The following is an 8,422-nucleotide window of genomic DNA, read 5'->3' on the forward strand; positions in this document are numbered from 1 at the left end:
TAATATTATTGATTTCAGAGAAGAAGGGAGAGAGAGAGATAGAAACATTAATGATGAGAGAGAGTCATTGACCAGCTGCCTCCTGCACACTCCCTACTGGGGGTTGAGCCTGCAACCCAGGCATGTGCCTTGGTTAAGACTCGAACTGTGACCTCCTCATTCATAGGTCGATGCTCAACCACTGAGTTACATCCATTGGGTCCCTTTTTCTTTTTTAATATATATTTTTATTGATTTGAGAGAGAGAGGAAAGGAAAGGGAGAGAGAAAAAAAATCTATCGACTACTTCCTGCATGCCCCCTTCTAAGGGATCAAGCCCAAAACCCAGGCACATGCATGACTGGGAATCAAACCAGTGACCTCTTGGTGTACGGGGACGATGCTCAACCAACTGAGCCACACTGATCAGGGCATGGGGTACAGTATTTTGATTCAAACAGAACCCAGTGTGTATCCTGAGTCCTAAGTCACTGCAGTGATCTATCTGGGGTTACTGCTCCCCAGTGACTAGTGCAGTGATGGCAAACCTATGACGCGTGTGTCAGAGGTGACACACGAACTCATTTTTTTGGTTGATTTTTCTTTGCTAAATGGCATTTAAATATATAAAATAAATATAAAAATATAGGTCTTTGTTTCACTATGATTGCAAATATCAAAAAATTTCTATACGTGACCCGGCACCAGAGTTAAGTTAGGGTTTTTCAAAATGCTAACACGCCAAGCTCAAAAGGTTCGCCATCACTGGACTAGTGTCATGTCCAGACTCTGCTTCCCAGAATTATTTCCTTAGCCTATTTGGGGGTGACCCACTTTGCTGTTTAAGTATCAGCTTCAGAACAATCCTCTACCTGTTCATATGGAGGATAGAAAGTGCTAGATCACACATACTTCTTTAAAAGCAAGCATGATGCTTTCCCCCCAGAAAATCTCAAACAAATTAACTTGAGGCCAAAAAAAAAAGTTTAAAACTAGAATGGGGAAAATAAAAGACTGAGCCTTTAATTTATGCTAGGCACTTTGCTTTAGATCTATTCACTCATTTAATCCTCTCAACAACCCTATGAAGGAATTACTATCATTATCTCTTTGCATGTGTAGAGACTAATATGTTGACAAGTCAAGTAATTTGTCTAAAGCCATACAGCTACAAAGTATGGGGGTTATAATTCAAACATAGGCTTCAACCCTGGTGTATCAGCCAGGTTCTCCAGAGGAACGGGACCAATAAGATTAGATAGATGATGATAGTTAGGTAGGTAAGGAGATAGGTAGGTTATGATAGATAGATAGATAGATAGATAGATAGATAGATAGATAGATAGATGATAGATTTTAAGGAATTGTGGGGGCTGACAAGTCTGAAATCTGGCTGGCAGGCTAGAAAGTCAGGCACCAGTTGATGCTACAGACTAGAGGCAGAATTTCTTCTTCCCTGGGAAACCCCAGTGTAAGCCCCACCCACATTGCCCAGGGTAATCTCTTTTACTTCAAGTCAACCGATTATAGATGTTAACCACATCAACAAAACACCTTCACAGCAGCACCCAGATTACTGTTTGATTACATAACTGGGCACCATGGCCTAGCCAAGTTGACACATAAAACTAATCATCACAGTTGGTCATTAGACTAATAAACTTCATTCTTAACTCCTGTCCTATGCTGCCTAGTAATGGTATTGGTCTGCAAGCTGGTGAAATTTACTATCTTTTCTGCATCTGGAAAAAAAATGCAAAAGATTGGTTGCTTCACACAAGTTGAATAATTTAATGTCTTCTATCACTGGCAAGCTACATTTAAACTTTCAAAACCCAATTCATTTCCTCCTTTTCTAGCCCCAGCAATAAGATAGGTTCAAAAAGAGAATCCAGAAATTAAATTAAGATGGATGTCCAATAAGGAAGGATATTTTATCTTAAGCCATGGCAGTACTTTACTAGTGTTCCTACTGAAGCATTACAATGACACCCCTCCCAAACCATCATCTTGTCTCCCCACCATCCTTGTCTCTCATGTTTCTTGTCTCTCCATGATCCAGCAAAATGCTTAAAGTAGCACGTAATCATAAATGTATGCCAAGTCATTAAAAGGATGAATAAAAGCTCTAAAGTAGCAGGATTTCTGGCACAAAGTAAATGACAGACTTCCCAAATCAGAAATTTTTAGCCTTTGGTCCCTCTCTCTAATACAACTGGGTCCCTGGATTGGCTTTAGGGGGTCTCCATGAAACCTAAAACTTACATGCACAATATTGACAGTATGCGCATGTACCAGTATGAGTTGCTATTTAGAGAAAGTTCAGAACTTTCAAATTTCATACTTTCTGGGACAGTCTCAGTTTGCTCCTTTTGTAGTTCAATACATTTTTAAAAATTGTTTTTACTAGCTCCTTTCACTCTCAAAAGGATTCTGGTTTGTACAAGATTAAAAACCATTGTATAAAGCTTTATTCACCTCTGTACTTTCATGGCCAGGTGAATTCAAGACTTGTGAGGCAAGAAGAAAAGCTTTCCTGGCCTGTTCCTGCATTGTCATGTGCAGCCAGCACCTTTGCTTTGCACAGAGACTGCTGCAAATTAGGTCAAAGTTACAGCTGGGTAGTAAAGACCTCACTTAGTTTCTCACCCAAAGCTTCAGACCCCACTCTTGGGCTGTACCCTTGATAGTCGTGGGCCATTGATCATAAATGAAACCAGATCAGCAAAAGAACCAACAACATTCCTGGGAACAACTGAAAATACATGTCTTGCTGACAGGGCATCAGTAAAAACCAATGCGGTATCACATTCTTTTAAGGGAGGTGACCACAGGCTTTTCTTGATGGAAACTTACCTTGATAGATGATGATGATAATGCAATCTGCTGACTAGGAGAGGAGGGACCAGCATAACCATTGTGTATGCTTCTCCCATGGGAGAAGGTTATTAGCTATTACAACTGACTTGGAAATTGCTCAGTGATCAACCCCTTGATAAAGATTGATATATTGGAGAAATTACTATAATGAGGTACCATGCTCATATTTTCTGAATCAAAAACTAGGATTCATGTTCTAAGAAGCACTCATGGAAGAAAGCTGGGACTGATTCAGATCAACAAGAACCTAGAATTTCCAGGGATGCCACATAGAAAAATCAAACATCTATTCTTCCATTCATTCATAACTTGTGAAAGGCACTAAAAGGAAAACAAAACAAGCAAAAATAAATTAAAACATAATCCCTACTACTAGATACTACTGGTGAACTGGCTAGGGAAGATGAGGCATAGAGAAAGACAAACTAAACAAATAGCGAAGGTAGAGAGTATCACAAGAATTAGTTTTAAAAGACCAAACTATGGGAAGAGCAATGGATATTAAAATATTCAGAAAAGAAAGGATGCAATCGGGGGTACTTTAGAAATAAGCACAATTTGCACAAAGAGGGGCAAAAGGCACACCAGGCAGTGGCACTGTGGAGTTCCATCTTGGTGTACTTCGTATATAACAGCCATATCACAGCCCCCCATGTTATACAAGCAGCTAAAGATGCTATACATGCACCTAAGTATCAGTGAAATGAGGAGGAGAGAGACATTTTCCCCATTGTCAGAGCAAGCTGAAACAGCCCAACTGCCCTCTGCCTGAGGCGGGGAAATTGGGCTCATCGTCTATCTATGTTTCCCAAGGCTCTGAGTAGTTCATCCATCAAGATCCTAAACTCCTCCAACAGGTCTTGGGGCATGTGATTCATGTCATTTCTGATTCACCCAGGGATGACGTCTATCGTTTCCATTGCTCCTGTGGTATTGAGCCCCATACAACACATTGAAAAGCTTTCTTCTTTAGAGCCCAGAAGAGAGTTCACATCCCGCCAATGAAGATTTAAGTTCAGCATAAATGTCTTTGTTGATTGCTGTGACCTGGCAATACTCTCAAGGCTTATTGTTCAGAAATTCAGTGTTTTATTTTACTCTTCTGCATGTTAAAGACTTGATGTCTTTTACAACATAAGGGCATGATGCCAGAAAATGTCTGCTATTTCAGTAGCTCACACTAAAGAAAATTTGGTCCATTTTACTGATTCCTCTATCCCATCTTTTTTAGAGATTTTTAGGTCAAGGCTGTAGACTCTAAAGATAATGGTTTCTTGGAAGACCTTGAAACCTTCTTATCTGATGGTTTTCCAAAGTAGTTACTGCTGTCATACCCTAGAGAGTGACCTTTGTGATCAAAAGTGTTCTTTATATGGAAAACATTGAGATCTGTTTTGTGTTAAAAAACAACAACAACAAAGAAATTCAACTTTGAGGATTGAAACAGTAATGCAACAAATTTCCATGAGAGGATCAGTGGTAGCCTTTGAAGAGTGCTGAAATCAGATGAGACTCTGGAAATTCAGATCAAACATAGTTTAGGCTTTTACCAAAAAAAATGATATTCTGCAAATTTTAGATCAGTGAATCCAATATGTTTTACTGGTAAACTCCAGAAAAGTATTCACAAGGAGAAGAAACTTGTGAACACAGGAAAAAGAAGGTAAGACCACAGCAAATCAGAAAGGGATCAGTAAGAACATCCAACAGAGTTCATTTCCTTTTCCTATAAGATTGGCAATCTGGAGAATATTTTCAATAGTAATACTTCAACTTTTTAAAAGTTTTAGATAAAATGTCTTTTACCCCTGTGTTGTTGATGGAGAAATGTAAGCTAGATGCTAATATAGTTCTACTCAGTTGAACAACATTAGCCAAGAATACTTGCTTCCTGTGAGTGGATTGTCCTTAGATGCACTTGAAGCTGGGGGCTGCTGCCCAGACTCAATTTCTTCTGGGCTCAGTATTATTGTCTGAGAGGAAGCTTCTTGGCTCAAGTCTTATGCAGATTGTCTCTACTATCCCATTTATGGATGCTCTCACCTCAGGAGATAAACTTGACCTAAAAATTCCTCTATTACGTCGAAACCGGTTTGGCTCAGTGGATGGAGCGTCAGCCTGCGGACTGAAAGGTCCCAGGTTCGATTCCGGTCAAGGGCATGTACCTGGGTTGCGGGTACATCCCCAGTGGGAGATGTGCAGGAGGCAGCTGATCGATGTCTCTCTCTCATCGATGTTTCTAACTCTCTATCTCTCTCCCTTCCTCTCTGTAAAAAATCAATAAAATATATTTTTTAAAAAATTCCTCTATTACTATGAGGCTTAAGACTTAAGGTGTTGACTATGACCCTGTAATGGGACAGAAGCATATTATACTGAGACCATAAAATATTGATTAGCATAAAAGTATGCTTATTTTAATAATATATTGTATACATACATTATATTTGTCAGAGATGTCAGTAGCTTTCCTCAGATAGCTATCATTCTTGTGAGGTCTAGCACTGGTTGAATGAACAGACAAATGGTGTTGCTCATTCTGCTATAGTTCTCTCCTTGAGTTGATTTTTCCAAATATGTGAAGTAAGCTGGCTCTTATCCTAAAAGACATTCAAGGAGAAGTTGTATAAGGATTTTTGAGGGTTTGAACTCCAATTACACTTAACTTTAATGGGGATTGTGCATTGAAACTCAAAGTGATGCTTTTGAAAATCTCTAAGGATACACACTGTGAATTCAATAGCTGCCAGTCACTTGGCTGGTGTGATGTTAAAAGGCAGCAATTTTTTTAAGCTTTGTTTTGTTTATTTGTTTAAAAAATATATATATTTTTTATTGATATCAGAGAGGGAGGGAGAGGGAGAGAGATAGAAACATCAAGGATGAGAGATTATCATTGATTGGCTGCCTCCTACAATTCCCCCCACGGGGGATCGAGCCCGCAACCCAGTATGTGCCCTGCAAGCCGACGCCCCATCCACTGAGCCAAACCAGCTAGGGCAACATTTTTATGAACTTATGAAGTGCTACATTACCAGTTCTAGATAATAAGGAAGTTTATAAAGATATGAACAAAGAATAAAATAAAGATAATCACTGTAATTGACAAAGCTGTCAGTGGATGGTGGGTACAAAATGGATTGGAGGTGATGGGACATCAAAGATCAAGTGAGCCAGCATAATGTAGATGCCATGGTTATAAAAGTGACAACAATCATGACAGAAAATAATTGGTACTTACTTGCATATGATTTCGTACATGTTTTATAAGTTAACTGAGGTCAAAATGAACACAAATTCCCTTTAGCCAATATATTTTCACCTTATACATCCCCAGTTCCCTTCTGCCTCTGCTGAAGGAAGTGAGGCTAACCCATTCAGATTTGAAAAAATAAAACCCTCTCGTTGGTCCAACATAAGCCAGTGGGTCTCTCAGTTTTCATCCTGCAGCATTGTTAATATCTTGCTCCACCAGCTCTGGCCTCACTGTCATCTCCTCATCACCATTTTGACAATGAACACCTTTACTCCTCATAATAATCTTCATTTTACAGATGATGAATCTGAAATAGATTTTAGTAATTAAGCCAAGTCACTCAGCTGGTAACAGAAATTCTAATGTAAGCATCTGATTCCAAAGTAAATGTTTTTAACTAACCCCCATAACTTTATTGTCCTCTTCCTCCTCAAACCAAAAATCTGAAACCCACCATAATTGTATGGCAGAGATGTAGATGTCTGACTCTCTCTGAATATCCCACCTGACCATGAAGATTCCCAGGAGACAATAGAGACACAGAAGGCCAATTCATGCACCTGGAAGCTTGGGTCTCAAGCTACACTGATTTCCCTAAACCTAAAACTTGCAGTGTGAGGAGCAGTGCTCTAGGCATTCCAACTTTGACTGACATATTTCTTCTACAACTTAGAAGCCCAGAAGTGCAGGCACTAGAAAGTCAGCCCAGTTTGGATGTTGAAATGGAAGGTGACCCTAATGAAGTCCATGTTTTCCCTCTCTCCTTAACCATGAAACAGTAACAATAATACCAGGGAAATTTTAATTGAAAAATGATTGGAAAGTACTTTTCTTGTCAGAAAAAAAGACAAAGTGAAGAACAATGGCATAATAGATTCCCATTATGTAAGGGGGAAATAAAAACCTATAATAGGTATGTGTATAAATTAACTAATAACATGAATGTGCATGGTGGATAGACAGGGTAAGGCATGATGGGAAATGAGTAGATGAAGACTGGAATAAGAGAGAGACTTTCTTCACTTTATAACTTTCTGTGTATTTTTTGACCCAAGTGAATGTACTATCTATTCAAAAATCAAACACATTGATTTTTTTTTAATATCTTTATTGATTTCAGAGAAGAAGGGAAAGGGAACGAGAGATAGAAACATCAATGATGAGAATCATTGATTGGCTGCCTCCTGCACGTCCCCCACTGGGGATCAAGCCCTCCATAATCGAACCCGGGACCCTTCAGTCCACAGGCTGATGCTCTATCCACTGAGCCAAACCAGTTAGGGTCAAACACATTGATTTTTAAATTTAAATTAAACATTACCATCAGAAGTGTTAATATTAATCACCTCTGGACAGAGAAACTAAAAGGCAGGAAAGTGGCATGTTGGTTTCCTAAGACTGCCATAACAAAGTATCACAAGTTGAATGGCTTAAAAACAACAAATTTATTCTCTTACAGTTCTGGAGGCCAGAAGTCAAAACCCAAGGTGTCAGCAGGTCCTTGCTCCCTCTAGAACTCAGGGTAGGTCCTTCTTTGCTTCTTCCTAGCTTCTAGTGGTAGCTGACAATCGTTGGTGTTCCTTGGTCTGCAGCTACATCACTCCAATCTCTGCCTCTGTCATCACATGGTACTCCCCCTCCCTTTCTGCGTCCAAATTTTCTTTCTTCTGTAAGGACACCAATAAAATTGCATTGAGGTCCCACCCTACTCCAGTATCACCTCAGTTTAATCACATTTGCAATGACATTTCCAAATAAGAACATTCTGAGTACTGGGATTAAGACTTCAACAGAAAAAAACCCCAAGATGGCGGCATAGGTTAATGCTGGAGATTGCTGCCTTGAACAACCAAATCAAAAATACACCTAAAAGACGGAACGGACATCATCCAGAAAAACAGGAAGGCTGGCTGAGTGGAAATTCTACAACTAGGAGGAAAGAGAATATCATACCCAGACTCAGAGGAGTGCTGAAGTGAAATACTCAGGTGCGGAGTGCGCGTGGAGCGGGCTGGCGGCAGAGGGCACGGTTGGTGTTTTCATTCGGGAGGGAGTTTCAGACTCTGAGCTCCAGCTCCGGGCGAGTCTCTGGGAATGCAGACTCAAAATGGAGAAGCGGGACTGTCTGGCTTCGGTCTGAACTCGAAGGCAGCTTTCTCTCCGAGGTTTGCAGCGGTTGCTGGGACTCTGAGAGGCAGAGCCCCTAGGGACGGAACTGAGAGCAGCCATAACTGCTCTCTCCGCCCACCCTGTAGATCCCCGGTGACCCGCCCCGCCCAAGCCCTGCACAGAGCCATTAGCCAGATA

The sequence above is a fragment of the Myotis davidii genome, unplaced genomic scaffold (genome assembly GCF_000327345.1).
Source record: "Myotis davidii unplaced genomic scaffold, ASM32734v1 scaffold1413, whole genome shotgun sequence".
Lineage (NCBI taxonomy): Eukaryota > Metazoa > Chordata > Mammalia > Chiroptera > Vespertilionidae > Myotis > Myotis davidii.